This window comes from Papaver somniferum, chromosome 6, assembly GCF_003573695.1.
Source record: "Papaver somniferum cultivar HN1 chromosome 6, ASM357369v1, whole genome shotgun sequence".
In the NCBI taxonomy this organism is placed as follows: domain Eukaryota; kingdom Viridiplantae; phylum Streptophyta; class Magnoliopsida; order Ranunculales; family Papaveraceae; genus Papaver; species Papaver somniferum.
In genome coordinates, this window is record NC_039363.1 from 172,771,710 (window position 1) to 172,789,223 (window position 17,514).

The 17,514-nt window shown below is 38.3% G+C and overlaps 1 long non-coding RNA gene across 3 annotated transcripts; it reads left to right on the forward strand.

Annotated features, from left to right (window-relative positions):
• The first annotated feature begins 1,140 nt into the window (after positions 1-1,140).
• On the forward strand, positions 1,141-3,644 carry LOC113286438. Of its 3 annotated transcripts, none has more exons than XR_003329300.1 (5): positions 1,141-1,278; positions 1,410-1,476; positions 2,459-2,652; positions 2,736-2,785; positions 3,274-3,644. It is a non-coding gene; the product is annotated as an uncharacterized LOC113286438 (long non-coding RNA). The 3 variants fall into 3 exon arrangements; XR_003329299.1 differs by having other exon boundaries at positions 2,739-2,785; XR_003329298.1 differs by lacking the exons at positions 2,459-2,652; positions 2,736-2,785.
• Positions 3,645-17,514: the final 13,870 nt, after the last annotated feature.

Consider the following 17,514-nt stretch of genomic DNA (forward strand, 5'->3'; position numbering starts at 1 on the left):
AATATTTAAACTTCCATGTTCATGTAGAGCATTATCTCATTATAAGCAATGAACCTAAATAAAAAATTGTCTAGAAGTGAAGATTATATTTCTTTCATTTGAGCAAATCTCCGACGGTAAAATATTAAAGGAAAAAAACAAGAAAAAAAGAGAAGAAAATCCCGACTATTTTTATGACAAACCCGTATTAAATCATAAGGAGATGACAAGTACTCGAGACACAAATTATACGATATATTAAAAATGAACCAACATCATGGCGCGTGCCGTTAAGGGCTAGTATATAAATAAATTAAGATAAATTTGCATCAAAAATATATTGTTCATCACGATTCCATAACAAAATTAAAATCGATCATATGATCATAAAATAATAAATTACCAATGTCCATTTTCCAATTACAAATTTTATAATTAAACTAATCCTAATTACACTTCCAAAAGACTGATAATAATGCTAATTGCGGTTTATAATTACAACTCTAATGAAATTAAAAAAAAATGATCAAATTTGGATCAACGATAAACATTTAGAACCAAAATACATAGAGTTACGAATACTTATATGTAGAGTAGATTGACACATGCTTCCGCTTTGGAGAAAAAATCGATTGTTAATCCTATATAATAATCAAAAAATAATATCATTAGTAAAAAATTGTGAAGAACAACACATAACATTAAACAAAATTTTGATAACAAGAGAATGAAAACATTACGTGAAGATTTCAATTGAAAACAATGAATGAGTTTCATAGTATTTTTTTCACTATTATTTCCTTTCCATAAAAAAAATTTACTTTCCATAAATAAGATAAAATAAATTAAAATATCGTGCAAGATATGGTCGATATATTCTGGGTAAATTATTGCAAGACTATTTAATAAATATAAGCATAAAAATAAACATCGAATGGAATTTTTTTCCAAAATACAATAATCCAAAATTAGAGCCAAAAAAAATAATATACCGTACAAACTTTAATTAGAATTCTGGATAGTTCCTCTAAAATATAAGAAAAACCTAAAAATATATTGTACTAAAAATAGAGATAAAATAATATTTTTAGGTTTTATTCCAAAAATTATTGTTATCTCCCTCTATATAAGAGCACAAGTCAAGCATGATTCATCCGACGCCGCTTCTCTGCTCCGCTCCGGCTAGATTTTTTTATTTGATCCTTTTTAGGTTCTTCAAATTGTTGTCTTTCATTTTGCAGATATAAGGGAAAGCATGGTTGAAAGGCGCTACTCCTCTATTTTGAATACATAGCTAGGGTAAGTGCTTTCTGTCTATCATATTCGTAATCGTGTAACCTGATTTTGAGTTTTCTTTTCTTTCATTTTGATTTATGTGGGATTCGTTTTTTTTGTTTTGTTTGCATCTATTTTGGGTTTTTGTGTTGCAGGTATAGTACCTACATTTTTTGCTCGATCATGCACCTGTTGTAATCGGCACAGTCTAGCAGTATCAAGGTATAAGTTCATTAATGCTTTCGGTTCTTTTAATTGTATTACTGATAATCCTCATACTTCATATCTGATTTTTCTTTGTTTATTATTTATTTTATTTTATTTTATTTTTGACTAAAATCAAGGTAACAAAAAAGAGATCTTTGTCATGGGTGCTTTGTTCGTTCGACTTTATTGTTTGCATTTTCGTATCTGTTGAATTGGTGGTGTACTTAATGTCTGCTCATATACCTTGGTGTGCAAATAAGAAAACACTTACTGTCTCAAATTTTATTTAACTAGGAAAACATTCTTGATTAAACTCATACTGTATAGCCAGGCAGTATATCTAATTTTTTTGTTATTGCAACATTTAGTTTGAGAAAACTACATAAAATTATGTTTTAACTTCGACTGCAAGATCAATCTCTTTTGAAGTTGGAATGATGCCCTTGGAAACTTGACGGGGTTGCTATTCAACTCTTGACCGACAGATTTTTTGATTTGTTGAATGTTTGTTGTTGTCTCGACATCCTATAGGGATATTCGTGTCTCAGTATCAGTCGACTCAAGTAGGTGCAATTCGATTTTTTTTAATAGGATACGAGTAATTGATGAATGTAAGACTCTGCACTATTGAATTTTGCAGCTTCACTTGATCATTTTGCTTCAGGTAATCAAAGACGCCACAATCTGGCATGCATTTTACCAATGCAATATAGTAAACACGCCAATTTAAGATGCCATTCGTAAAGTCGCATATTATCAAAAAACTATTGTAAAAGATAGATGCAAGATTATTCGTAAAGTCGCGTATTATCAAAAAATTATAGTAAAAGATAGACGCAAGATTAATCAAGAGATGATTAATGCATCTATGCCCAAAACGCATAAATGTCTTAGAACAATGCATCTATGCCGTTTTTGTAGCTAACAAACTAAAAACATCACCGTAAATTATAATCCAAGAATTCCTTTGACATCCGTACTTTTGTACTTCTACTAGCATGGATGTTTGACCATCTCGCTTTGGATGACACATCAAAGCCTTTGGGTCAAGGATCTTCTATTGGAGCTTCTTTAGCTGTTCCCTTGGTTGTTCCATCTGAGAGTACCATACTGAGAGTACCATACAACGAAATTATCACTAGCATGGGAAACCCAGGAAGTAAAATCATCAAGTGGGTGTACGTACCGCAGGTGTGTCCTAAACTCCTGAGGAGTTAATTTTACCAATATAGTAAAATGTTAATTTCTATTTGCTAACAAAATTTTTAATGAAGAAGCATTACATACTACGGAACCCAAGGGAACGTTGCATCAAGACAAAATGGTATGTATAAAAGACAAAAGTTAAAAATGCTAAAAATGGTCGAATTCAGCCGGGTGTAGATTATAACTATGCATGGGATCCAGCGTAGTTACGGACTTTCCGGGTGTCCTTGCATATATAACATCCTACCTCTGTTTTTCGGAAAAAAAACTATTTTATAATATTTTTAGCCTATAAATTGGTCAAACTAAAAAAATGATAATATTTATTTTCAAAAATGGAGGAAGTAGCATTTTTAACTTGAAACTTTTTTAAAAAACGATCACGGAAAGAAAGAGATTTAACGAAAAAGTCTGAATTAGGGAGTAGTGATAGTACTTAGCACTTACTTAAATTTGTCACCATGAGAGGATAAAACGGCCACTAAAATCCACATAAGAAAATTCTTAGAATAAGATGGGAGGCTGATCTTTGTTTCTGCCACTGTTTACAGGATGTATTTAAATTGATTGTCTCCTTTTAACCTTCCCTACTTCATTTGGTTTCAGGTAGTGAAGTGGATGTTTAAGTGAAGGATAAGCTACTATGATGGGAACTTATGGCCGGTTGATACAAGCTTTGGATAATAACCACGGGCAAGAAGAAAAACACATCATGTGTGTACGTGTATATATATCTTATCAGATGGGGACGACATGGATGGCATTTTAGAAATCATTATTGCATTACTGAAGCTCAAAAGAATCACAACTCAGTCAAATTTATTCCGTAAAGGTAATAAAAGTTTATTTTTTTTGTGGATATAAATCCCAAATTTTTCAGTAGTTTTTAGGGTCATCATCATATTGAATGTCTATTAGTTTTTTAGTAATATTATTCTTAATGAAATAAATTTTAAAATATGCATCTAATGTTTCATTGCGAGAAGCATATCCGTGCATCGCACGGGTGCAAACCTAGTTTGTCTAACAGGCAAAGCATTATTGATACATTCCACAGATATAACTTTATTGATGGTGGGATTTCAGATTTCCAAAAAGTTCTCCAGAAGTTTTCTAGTTCCACATCAACATTTTTCATGCCATTTAATCTTTCATAAAGTGATTTAATAGTAAAAATGTCATTCCTAGTTAAAGTCCATCTAGGTTTATCCTGTTCTAAGGCTTGAGAGGAATCTGAACACAAATAAATATCTAGAAATGATTGAGCTATAATATGAGGGAAATACGCAGTAATCAGATTTTGGTTCCACTTATTCGTATCAGGGTCGATTAGGTATGAGACAAGTGTTAACAAGTTAGATTTGGTCTAGATCAGGAATCCAATGGTCAGTCCAAACATTGATAGACTGACCATCCCTTACTTCCCAACATATGTACTTATGAATCAGATTTACCCCCTGTAAAACACATTTCCACACACAAGAACAGTTAGCAGCATTCTTTTTGATAGAGAAAATAGATTTTTTTCTAAAGTATTTCCCTCTTAACATTTTCACCCACTAAGCATTTGGCTGTGTTACTATTCTCCAAGCAATTTTGGCTATCATTGTCAAATTCATTGTATTTGCCTCTTTGAAACCTAGGCCACCCATACTTATTGGCTTGCAACAGAAAGCCCAGGCAATAATACGAAAACCTTTAGAATTGTATTCTTTCCCCCACAAAAAGTCCATTTGGACAGTGTTTATTCTTTTACTTAGCTTTTTAGGTAATTTAAAGCACCCCATTTGATGAACAAGCAAACAGGAGAGAATTGATTTGTTAAGAGTCATTTTACTTGTCTGTTCAAGTATAATGCCCTTCCAACCTTTAGCTCTTTCCTCAATTTTTTCCCCAATAGTATCAAAGATTTTGATTTTTGATTTATCGATAAACAGAGGGCTTCCTAAGTAGGAGTCTTTCATGTAAATTTTTTTAATTTTTAAATGTTTAGCCATCATTCTTTTTAGTAAAGGATGAGTCTTTTTGCTAAAGAACACCCCTGATTTTCGAAATTCACTAGCTGACCTAATGCTAAACTAAATTCATGTAAAACATTTAAAAGATTTTTACAACTCTGCAAATTTGCCTTTGAGAAGATAAGACAATCATCCGCGAAGAACATATACGAAATTGGTTCACTGTTCTTGTTAATTTTTATACCTTGTAGCTGTTTTGTTTTTTCCTTTGCAATCAAAAGTATTGAAAAGGTTTCCATGCATAACCACTTTCAGGTTTAAAAAATTCACATGACATGCCATTTAGAAGGACTGCAATGGAGGCAGTCGAAATGCATTGTTTTATCATTTCACACTATTGCTTACAAAAACCCATATGTTCCTTTGTTTTGATTAGAAAATCCCAGCTTACCCTGTCGAAAGTTTTCGACATATCAATCTTAACTCCTAAACCCCCTATGTTTTTTTTTTTATGGTTTAGAGTATAAATTAGTTCGTGATCCACAATTATATTATCCAAAACTTGCCTACCAAAAAGAAAAGCGGATTGAAAAGGCAAAATCAAATTTTCCAAAAGTTTTTTCATTCTGTTTGCCAGCAATTTTGAAATGATTTTATAAGGAATATTACATAAACCTATCGGTCTGAAATCAGCTGGAGACTTTGATTCTTTTATTTTAGGAATTAAAAACAGAAACGTTTTGTTAAGTTCTGATTCAATTTCCTTGAACACCAAAATTTTAAAATAAGGCCGACAAGCTGATTGCCCACTAAAGACCAGTTATGTTTGAAAAAACAGACTGGAAATCCATCTGGCCCCGGAGATTTGTTGGAATTTCCATAAGCGATCTTATTATCGTCATTTTTGAAAATCTTCTCATTTTCACAAGTTGGTATAACAACAAACAAGTTAGAGAAATAAGATTTTAATTCAATCTCAATTTCTAATTTCTTTTTGGTTTTAGTTTCAGAAGAAGTAACTAGACACTATATTGTGTTTATTTTTCTTCTTTTGACTCTTTTTAAAAGAAAATATTTAGTATTTCTTTCTCCTAGATTTACAATGTTATCTCTTGGTAACTGTTTTGCTATTTCTTCTCCAATATCGTATAAATTTTCTAGCAAAACCAATTTATTATTTATTTTATTTTGAATATGGCTATCAACTTTCCTTTTAGAGAGCTTTTCAATTTCATTCTTGTGATAGTTCACCTTTTTTGCAATTTCTTCTGAAAATTGCCATGATTCTATTTTAGGTATATACGGTGAACCATAAAAACCTATTAATAACCATTCCTTTTTCATAGAAATTAGTTTTAACCAGGACATTAATCATATTGATACTAGAATGAACTATTTCAAATTTAAATCCATCTACCCATGCCATAGCTAACCCTCCTGCTATGCCCACTGGGTACCATTATAAACATTGGGATGAAAGGATAAGAACTTTCTCACTATTGATCTTGGTTTTTTTTGTCTCAGACAGAAACACCACATCAGGTTTTTCAGAATTTATTAAGAAATTAAAGTGTTGGAGAGTTTTTTTGTTCCACAGCCTTGGGCATTCCAAGCTAATATTTTTCATGATTTAGTCTGTTGTTTACAGACGAGCAGAAAACAGAAATATTTTGCATCCAAAAACTAAGGAAGAATAGGAGGCTACATGGTTGTTCCCAAAATGTAATTTATCAAGTTGTATTGCAGTTTATGAATAAAGAAGTAATTTTAAAAAAGTTACCTGGATCCCTTTCAATTTTTCATCAGCAACCCCCTCCATAGCCTCAGCAGCAACAACAACATCATCATTGTCATATTTAATTGGCTAGAAATCTTAACTGTAACAACACAACGCATTAACCCTTTGAAGAAAAGCCTATAATAACCACAAACGAACATGTGCATAATCAATTACCTCAATTGATATACTCCATGACGACGCCAGTAATGAGTGTAGAAGCAAAGCACATCTATAAACTTGATGCATTCACGTTGTGTAAGATTAGACGTACTAAATGTGTTCTTCCAAGTCAGCCTCCTCAGAAAGAACTTTTTGTTATTTACTCATCGCATCGATGAAGGTTTTTCATTATCTAGGTTGAACTTTCTGCATCTATTTTGGGAGGCATGATCAGTCAAAGACAGCAAAAGTAACCACGTAGCAATAACACAATATACAGAAAATAACCCGACTTTATAATAAATGCCAATAACATGATAACTTATAATTATAACACGTTTGGATACCAGTACGTAAAAGTGCTTCTGTTTTTCCAAAAGTAGAAGTTAGAATAAAAGATATTTTGTTCCACAAAAAGTCGAGTTTTTTTGCTTCCAGAAGTCGTTCTGGAATTTTACGCCCAAATATCTTCTTGCTTTTGACTTCTAGAATTCGAAAAGCTACTTCTGGATGTATATCCAAACAGGCTTAGGGATTTTGGAATTCCACGAGCAGTTACTTTACAAAGAATCATGTCATTTATAAACAAATAAGACATCCATCCATGAATCAAATCAAACAAAAGAACAAGTTTTGAAACACCTCAATGTTCTGTGTATCTGGAGAAAAAGAAAGATCTGGATGATTCACAAAGCGGAGATAAACTTTACGAAATTTAGAGAAAATTTATCATCTCAGAAATCACCCACAACAAAACCCATGTTCTCTGCAATCTCAATATACCACACTCCATAGATCACCAAAGTTCAGCTTCTACACTTTCATCTGCTCGGGTCTCACTGACATCACCGATGATAGAAACCATAACCCACTGAGATCCATTGATAAACCATCCTCCATCCAGATAATGGAAAAGCATGTGAAGGTCGAGATATCCCCAATCCCAGTCGAATAGGTCACAACATCAAGCTTAATTAGTGCTCAGGAGACAGACCTCCTGTGAACACAAAAACAACGATGGCATCATCGTGTCCACAAACAAAGTCCGCAATATTAGTAAAACTGACGAAAAGATAGACATATACGAAAGGTATCACATAGTAACAGAAAGGAAACTCTGAGCCTTCGGGATCGTCCTCGTTTCTCATCATAGGTATTCCTATGATGATACAGATGATATGAAACATTAAGATACGAAAATAATAAGTACATAAATGTAAATGAGGCGATGATTTACGTGGTTCAGCGCTAAGGCCTACATCCACGGGGTTGGTGTTTCACTATGTATTATAAAAGATTACAATGATAAGCAAATGATTTTGAGTATGGAATGAAGCTAGGAACGAAGCTAGGAGGGAAATGATTAAGACTCATACATACTTACTCTCACAGTTTCTCTCTCCTGAATTGTCTCTCTCTTTCCTAAAAAATGGTCGACCCCCTCTCTGTTAGTCGAGCTGGGTACTTATAGAGGTTGAGTGCGGGGTCTTCTTCTAGGGACAGTTGTATCCTTATCGTCTTGGATTATGTGCCTATTCCGATGATGTCTTCGTGTCGATGGCTCCAACGGTATCATACTATAAAGCTAGGTTGCATTTATCTTCTCCATAGAATAGTTGACACATATCCTATGCTCGTATCATTTAATGTGGGTGGTTGGGTAGTCTGCACGCGTCAGACAGCTGTCTGATGCCCCTGTCACACCCTTGTCAGTTGGGTTTATCCTCGCCCTTGATCGTGGGTCTCCCTTGGGATGATAAAAAGTAGTCTTTTAGAGCTTTATAAGGAACTTCGCGGCGCTCTTATCATCAGGTGTTCCTCGATCTATCATCATCGGATCTGCATAATGATGGACATGTGGCAGAGGATGGAGGTACCTGTCCTTTTAGTGTTGCAACGTGGCATCATTATCTTGATTCCCCTCATGCTGATGTAGCATACGTGTCTTCTTATTGACACGTGGTTGATCATAGATTATGTGTATACAATTTGCCCCTTTTCTTCTTAGTTTAGAATTGGTCAAAGTATGAAGAAAACCGTCTTCACAGTCTCTTCAACTTATCGCAATAACTCCCCCTAGATTTTAGGGCATGTTTACCACTTCTAGTAATAACTCCTCCTCGAATCATGTGACGGTTTTATCACTTCTTGTTATAAATACGAGAGGGGCAGCTGGTGAAATAAATTTTATTCCCTCTCGTTGTCTTCTTCATTCTTTGTATTTTTCATTCTTATTCTCTGAGAGAAATCATTTCTCCTTATTTTGTTTTTCATTCTTAACTTCTGATGTTGTTCACCCTCTGTAGAAAATTCTAATAATATCTTTTTCGATATCTTCTGCTACGGCTGCCTCCTGATTCTTCTTTCTACCATTGTTATCGGTAGGTAGTTATCTTATGTTTGTAATCTTTTACTTCTGTTTCTTTCTGTTTGATGATCCTAGGTTTTGTGATGAAGAACAATTTATACGAAAGTATATATACTTGCCCCTGTTCTTTATTGCAAAATTTGGGGTCGTCCGTTCTATTGGTTTTTCTTCTGTATTCTCAATATGATGATATTCCTGGTATGATGGTGTTCTTGATGAAGTATGCTGATTAAATCTTTGTTTTTCGATTTTCATTAAACCTGTTGTTTGACCTTCGTTTTATTTCTATGCCTCTCGAACATATGGTTGATCGTCATCGGGTACCTTGTAAAACTCCTCCGTCGAGTCCTTACAGGTCACCTACATCTAGGATTCCTGATGTATCTCCTCCGAAGGGTGGTCCACCTAGATCTTCTCAGCCGGATTCTCGTGCTCTTAGGACTTCTTCTTCGTCTGGTCCTAGGGTCTCTTCTCAAAAGATGGGGGATCCACTGAAGGGTTCTCGATATGCAGTTAATCTTCCTTCGATTAATCCTTCTTCTCAGCGCTCGGAAATGATGAACGTTCAACCCCTTCGTTCCATATCTCCTCCTTCAGTGGTGCCTTCTCAGAAGTCTAAGGCTTCGCAGAAATATCCTTCTTCGAAGAATGTTATGTCGAAGGTGGACTTGTCGAGTCCTCCTAAGAATCCGTCGTCGAGTAATGCTGCATCTTCTGAGGTTTCTCCTACTATACGAAGTGTTCCAGCTTCTAAAAAAAAGAAGAAGGTCTCCTTTTCGCATATCGATCTTGAAGAATTTAAAGTTAGGCATGGTCTTGAGGCTTTCGACGTTCAGTTTTATAATCAGGGTGACGATCTTACTTACGATATGGTCGTGAACTACAAATACGATGCTTTCCATCTGCTGACAACCGTGGGGGCCTTCGAATCTGGTTTAGTGCTGCCTTTGTATAAGTCAGGGGATTCTTTCTACTACGATTCCTTGGCCAATCATGAAGGTTCCACTTCTCATACTTACTGCCGCTCGGTAGCTCAGTTGAATGGGAATTATCTTCAGACGCCTAAAGAGTGTTACCTTCGGAGCAAAGGAGAAATGATGCTATGTTCCTAACCCTGCTGAGAAAGATTGGTATACTCCTGAGAATTTAAACGCTTCTTTCGGAGATTATGTCAAAGGTAGGAATCGTAAACCGTGGAGCATCAGTCTTCGCACGATGACAACTTCCCATGGTGAGGTTCGTCTTTTAAGTGAAGTAAGTGATTCAAAGCTTCAGTTTGTCCCTGGTACCGAAGGGAATGAAAATCAAAAACTTTTTCCCAAAAATGAGTGACTCAAACGTGACCATGATTATGAGTGGCATGCTACTCCTATTGAATTCATTGATCCTTGGGCTCACGGTTGGGTGCCTGGTCAACATGGATGGCGTCCTATTACTGGTAGTCAACCTCGCGATGGCGCTCCGTCTCCCTGTGGTGACTTCTGTCCTTGGAAACTGAATTTTGCTGGTATGAACTTCGACTATGATGTTGATGTTGCCGATGCAGATGAAGAAGGGAGTTCTTATGCAATTCTTCCTTCGACGGGTGCTGCCACTGTCAAGGTATGATTCTTTATGATAATGTATGGTTATATATGGTTTCCCATGGAATCAGAAGTTGATCATGTGCTTTTCTCAGGCTTCGAGGAAGGAGAGGATTGGTCTCATCCAGTCTTCTACCGATGGTGAGGAGGAGACGGAAATTCCCGAGGTCAACAGCCCGGTGAATGATGAAGAGAAATATGACGAAGAGGTTACCGATGATGAGGAACGTACTGATACTTCCCCACCTGGTCACGAAGGTGGTGAAAATGTTGGTGAAAAGAGAGAGATATCTCTGAGGCTCAAGTGAACGATCCTCCAATCGAGTCTGCGCACGTTCAGGGGAACGAGGATTGTGATCTTCAATCAACGAACCCTAACCAAGAATTCTCTTTCGAGAAGATTTATTCCGCTGGGGGCCAAGTCGATATTGGTGCCGCTATGGGAATAGCTTCAGACTTCTCTCTGCTTTCTCCAAACAATGAATGGGATGTCGTCGCTGAGGGTGATGGTGAGAAAGTGGCCAAGGGAGAAGAAAGTTTTGATGGAGAGGATGAAGATTCTCGTGCTACTAGAGAGGCCAAAGGCAAGGAGACTCCCGATGGTCAGGGGACCACTGCTGGAGAAGGTGCCGCCGCTGGCGCATCTTCTGAGGGCTTCGTTCAGGCTGTAATGCGTGAAGGTGATGACGTGACCTTCGATTGGTTGATGAAGAAGGGCTTGATGTGCGTTCCTCATCCCGCTCCCATAATTCCTGGTGAGAGGGATTCCGATGCTTTCACGCGTTAGAGAATGCATTTATCGTCCCGTGATGATGTCACGGAAGTTTGGGAAAAGGATTTGGGAGCTACCACGTCCAGTCTTCTGGTTGACCCTCCTTATTCTATTATTGATATGATGGCCATTGATGACGGGTATCAATATGGTTTCCCCCAACAACGTATTCTGGAGGTAAGTCATCGTAAATTCTTCTAAGCTGAGTGGTGCAGTGTTTCTTCATTGGTGATCTTAGTTTTCTTATTATCAACACAGATGGTGAAGAGTGAGCACCGTAACCATACCATGTACCAGTTCTTTAGGGCAAAGACCTTTAAGCTAGAGGCGAAGCTGCGTCAGATGGAAGACGAGATGAATTATGCTGAGGAAGTCCTTATGGCTAAGGATAAGGAAATGTTGGAGCTGAAGGATCAGTTGAAAGGGAAGCAGTAGCTTGGTGCTATAGAGGTAGAGCGTCGTCAGGAAGTGGCTTCTCTTAAAGTGGAATTGCAGAAAGCTCGGACAAAAGCTTCGTCGGCTGGCACTTCGTCTAAAAGTTTGCTTCTTCGCTTTTTCTTCTTCTTCGCCTTTTTAGTGTTCGTTCTGAGTTGGATGATCATGTCTTCAGCGGGCGATGCCAGAGAATTAATATGGCTTCGGGCCAAGAGGACTCGTCAAGCTTCCCGGATTAGAAAATTGGTATCGAAGATTAAGGATGAATCTGAAAATGGAATTCCCGGGCCGATGAACATAACGAATTGATGGTTCGGTATCGAGAGATACAGGAGAAGATGGTTGGTATGCATAATAATATGAACGCTGATCGTCGTCAGTTCAATGGTGCTTTATTGTGGACTCGTGAGAATCTGCGGGAGGCGCGTGAGGATATCTCTCGTTTAGAAACCAAAGTAGCAAATTGGAAGAAGAGCTTCGCCAAGATCGTTCATCCCATGACCTGAGGTTCGGGATTATATACAACGACTCGTTCGGGAGAGGGATGATGCTAGAGCAGAGGCCCATGCTCTTAGCAAAGCCTTGACCGCCTCTCGTGCTGATGTTGCTCGTTTGGTAGAGTCAGAGAAGGATCTAGAAGTCAACATGTATAGATTAACCAAAGGAATTGAGGATATCACTAATGAAGTTAACCATCTCCATCATTTGGATTCTATGAAGTAGGTAGAGTTGGATGAGTGTCAGTTTACTCTCAAAAACCTTCAAACGGACTATAAGAAAATTTCAGACGAATACGATTTCCTTGACGAAGCTCGAGATGCCATAGTTAATGAGTTTGAGATAGCTTCAGCTAATGTCGAAGGTTTATGTTCGTCCGGTCGTTGATAACTTCGTACTTCTTTTCTTCTAACCATGTCGCCTCTTTTGTTTCAGAGCTCGAGGGACAGCTTGGCCTTGTAAATGAGAAGCTTAAAGAGGCTCAATCTAACTTAGTGTATCAGTAAGGACAAACTAAGTACTGTGAAGCATTGTCTGGATCTCGGGACGAAGCAGCAAAGGAGGCATCCAAGGAGGCAGCCAAGGAAGTAGGGCGTTTTAAGTCCTCGTTATCACAGTCTGAGCTTAAGGTTACCGTTATTGCGCATAAGGCTCGTTGTCAGCTTTCCGAAGAGGTTAACAATACCTTAACCAAGATAGATCAAAGCCTTCTGAAAGAGCATGGCATTGTGAAGAAGTACATCCGTCATCCTATGCCGGAACCTCTTACCTACAACTCTGATCCTTCTTCGGGGGGAAGTGTTCCTTCGTCTCAGAAGAAGTGTCCAGCTGATCACATTGAGCCTTCCAAGGGGAAATAGTCCTCCAGGTTGTTATAGAAAGTTGATCTTTGTTGATTACTTGTCTTCGGGCCATATTTTGTATATCTTTTGTGTTTCTTGCTAAATTCCCAAGATTGTAATCAATTCTCATGGAATGGATCATCGTTTGCTTTTAATATGTACAATTTTTGATTTACCTGCACTGTCAGTTCATTTAGTTTTTAGAGAACGAACAATCCTAAGTATTAAGGAATGACTAAGTAAAAAATGAGAAGTGTTTGGCGGCAATAACGAAGGTATGTACCTTCGTTATTGACTTTGGACCTGTCACCCCGTTGGCTAACCCTGGGCCAGAGGGTTCCCGAACGGTGGGGATTAAGGCATCGTTCTCAGTAATGTGATGCTTTATTGCATTATTTACATGCATCCATCCCGCCGAACCTCTGTTTTGAGTTTGATTGGGTTTCTATTTCTGCTAGAATCCTTCCCGATGGTCATACACTCATAGACACTAGTAGGGGAGTCCGGAGAGATTGTACTTAGGTACTTTCCCCAATATTAAATTTTGTGAAGGATCGTTTTCTGATTCTTCGTTATCTGTAGATGGATAAGATTGAGACAAAGATCGTCTTTTAACTGATATGGTAAGGTCTGCTATTCCTCTGCCAGAGATAAAAACATGTCAAGTGGATACGCTATTTTCTTCTTCTTCTGGTACTCTTCATGCAGGTGCAGAACTACATTGCTTCATGGATAGTATGGCTTGAGGTACTTTGCGTTCCTGGGGTGCATGGGACTTCTCCTTTTAGATTACGCAGATAGTAGGATCCGTTCCCTGTGATGTCATGTATCACGAATGGCCCTCCCCATGTTGGTGCTAATTTTCCCCACTTTTTCTCTCGTTGATATTGCGGTATAGTTCTTAGCACATACGGTCCTTCTACAAAATTTCTAAGCTTTATTGTATTCTCTTGCTAATCTTCGTTGGTAGTTTTCCATTTTTTGTAACGATGTCTCCCTCCTTTTTTCTAGATCATCGAGCCTTTCCAACATCATGTCCGATGTAAGGTTCTTTTCCCATGCCCCAATATTCGTGGTTGGCATGATGATCTTTGTCGGGATGACTCCTTCGGCTCCATAAGTGAGGAGGAACGGTGATTCAGCAGTAGCGGATCTTCAGGTGGTTCGATATGACCATAAATGCATTGTGTAATTGTTCACATGATCGACCCTTGTGTTCATCCAATGATTTATTGAGGATAATAGTGAGAGTCTTATTTGTGGCTTCAGCATGTCCATTGCTCTGGGGATAGATGGGAGTCGATTTGTTTTTCCTGATCTTAAAAGTGTCAAAGAGCATGTTTATGTTCTTTCCTTGTAATTGCTTGCCGTTGTCGGAGACAATTTCTGCGGGGATGCCAAACCTGTAAATGATATCTTGGAAAATGAAAGTGAATACGTCTACATCTGATTTGAAGCTCATGTTTTCCTTACGAAGGTGGGAGATATTCGTAGATGGCTCCTCCAACGGAGAAGGTGCAGGTATATGCATCGTAATAACAACCCCTACCGGAGACCGACTCATCTATGCATTCAGGTTAGAATTCGAACAATACACTAACAACATCACGGAATATGAGGCAGTCATACACGGCCTACGCCTAGCACATGAGCTGGGCTTATCAGATGTTCGTTTGATTAGTGACTCGCAATTGGTCATTAGAAAAATAGAGCTTAAATACCAAACTATGGATCCAATACTATCCTCGTACCTAAAGCTAGCACCGGAGCATGCGTGAAAGATCAACAAGGTCACATCCAGACATGTCTGCCGAAAAGACAACAAACACGCAGATGCCTTAGCATTTATATCATCAATGTTGAGGGACAGAAACACTCTCGGTCCAAATTGGGAGAATTTACGAACCTTCGATAGAAGGACAAACCTCTGCCACCGATGAAACCTTAGCCGTCCAGACCAAGGCCATGTGGGAAGCAGAAAAAGAAAAAGAAGATGAAGGAATGGAAGAACCAGATAACGAAGCCGACGAGTCTGACAAAGATCAACCCATATCAGACGGAAGCAACGAGGACGAAGCTGAGGACGATTGGAGAATTCCAATTCACCAGTACCTTGACAAAGGTACCATACCCGCATATGTCAAAGAAGCTCGAAAACTCGAGTCAAAGGCAGCAATGTACAGCCTACGAGACGGAATATTGTATAGAAGGTCATTTCTTGGAACTTTGATGCGGTGCCTCTCACAAACCGAAGGTAGAAGAATACTGCATGATATACACAGCGGAGAAGCTGGCAATCATAGCGGAAGAAGGTCTTTGGCAATCAAATCCAAAATGAAAGGATACTATTGGTTAAGCATGGACGAAGATGCAAAGAACGTAGCAAGGCGTTGCGAAACATGCCAACGATATGCCAGGAAGATTAAAGCACCAACAACGGAGCTTCATTCGGTCATCAGCCCATGGCTATCGCTAAACGTGGAGTTGACATTGTTGGACCCTTGATAGAGGTGACATCAAAAAGAAGATACCTTATTGTAGCTACGGATTATTTCATCAAATGGGTGGAAGCAAGGGCTTTGGCAAGAATTAGGGACACAAATGTCTTTAAATTTTTGTTCGAGCAAATCATCTGCAGGTTCGGATACCAGCCGCCATAGTCTCTGACAATGGGAAACAGTTGGAAGGAAAGAACATATACATGCTCTTTAACGCCTTCAACTTTCAGAAAAACAAGTCTACTCCAATATATCCTAAGAGCAATGGACAAGCGGAGACCACTAATAAGACGATAGCAATGAACTTAAAAAAGAAGCTGGGGGCATACAAGAAAAGATGGTGCTATCATCTACACAATTTCCTATGGGCCTACCGCACTACAAGAAGGGAAGCCATGGGAGAAACTCCGTTCTTGCTAACCTACGGAGCCGAAGCAGTCATCGCAACGGAGATAATACTGCCAACGACAAAGACAGAGGCATGGGAAAAGAATTTGACAACAGATCTTATGCTGGAAAAGCTTGATGACCTTGAAGAAAGGCGGTAAGTAGATTTATAAAGAATGGTGAACTACCAACGAAGGCTGGCTCGTGAATACAACAAACGGGTAATTCCTAGAAACTTTGTGGTTGAAGAATACGTACTATGTCAAATACCACCATATCAAAGGAAGAAAGAGTGGGGAAAGCTAGCTCCGACATGGGACGAACCCTACATTATACACGATATTGCCGGAAAAGGTTCATACTACCTAAGGAATATCAAAGAAGAAGTATTGCAACACCCTTGGAATGCAATGTACCTAAAGAAGTATTACCCGTAAGAGAATGGTTATTACTCAGGAGAGGAAGGGAAGGGGCAATGTACCACCATGTTCTATCCATGATCAAAGGTATTATAAATCTAACTAATCAATGAAAGAAACTTTTTGCTAAGAAAAAAATGCATGTTGATTAAATACAAATTGGGTTAGAATAGACACCCTCCGTCAGAATTGACGATGAGGCAAGGCACGACATAACTGCGCATATGTCAATCTCGGATCCTAAGGGAAAATGAATCCCACTAAAAGGAAAATAATAAGCAATATATCCCATAAAGAGAAATACCTTGTCGAATAAAGCATCCATCGCGCTAAACGCGTAGGGTTACAGGAAAATTATTACCCACGTAGGAACCCTTGCCACCATGGTACCTTCTGGCCAAAGGATACTTGGGTAGGATGATGAATGTTCCACCAAAGGTTAAAAACACCTTAGCACCTTGTGATGACTCTAATGTGCAAATAATTAGACACAATACGTCTATATATAATAACAAAGGTACCATAATAGTACTACCAAAATAAAACTAACACATCTCAAAAGTTGCAGATGACAAAGGTTCAGAAAGTAACGAAGCATTTTTTCAAGGAAAGGAGACAACAAAGGCCCCTCAGCTGGGGGCATAATACAACAAAGGAGTTCAGTTGAAAACAAAGTCAGCATAACATAATCATGGGTAAGGAAGAGGAGGGAAGAAAACACCCTCATCTTGGAGATCAGCCTCCGCAAAAGCATCATTAATGTAATCAATGGAAGAACGCTCGAGCTGCACCTTCATTTGAGAAGCTTGCGCCTCTAGGTCCGAAGCCTATTTCTGATGGAGCTCCCTGATCTGAGCGCTAAGATGATCATTAGCTTACTGAAGTGCCTCAGCTTTAAACTTAGCAGCAGCATCAAACTCGCGAGATATTTCCAACTGAGATATATGATACTCAAGGCGGCTAATCTTGGCGTTTGCACCCACCAACTGCTCTTGGAGACCTGCGGATACGAAGGGTATCAGCAACGAGAAAAATAAGCTAAAGATGCAAACAATTCTATAGAAAAAATAATTATCCTAAGCTACCTCCGGCATGGCTAAGGGACTCTTCTAAACTATGTTGAGCCTCAGCAAGATCCACCTCAGTCG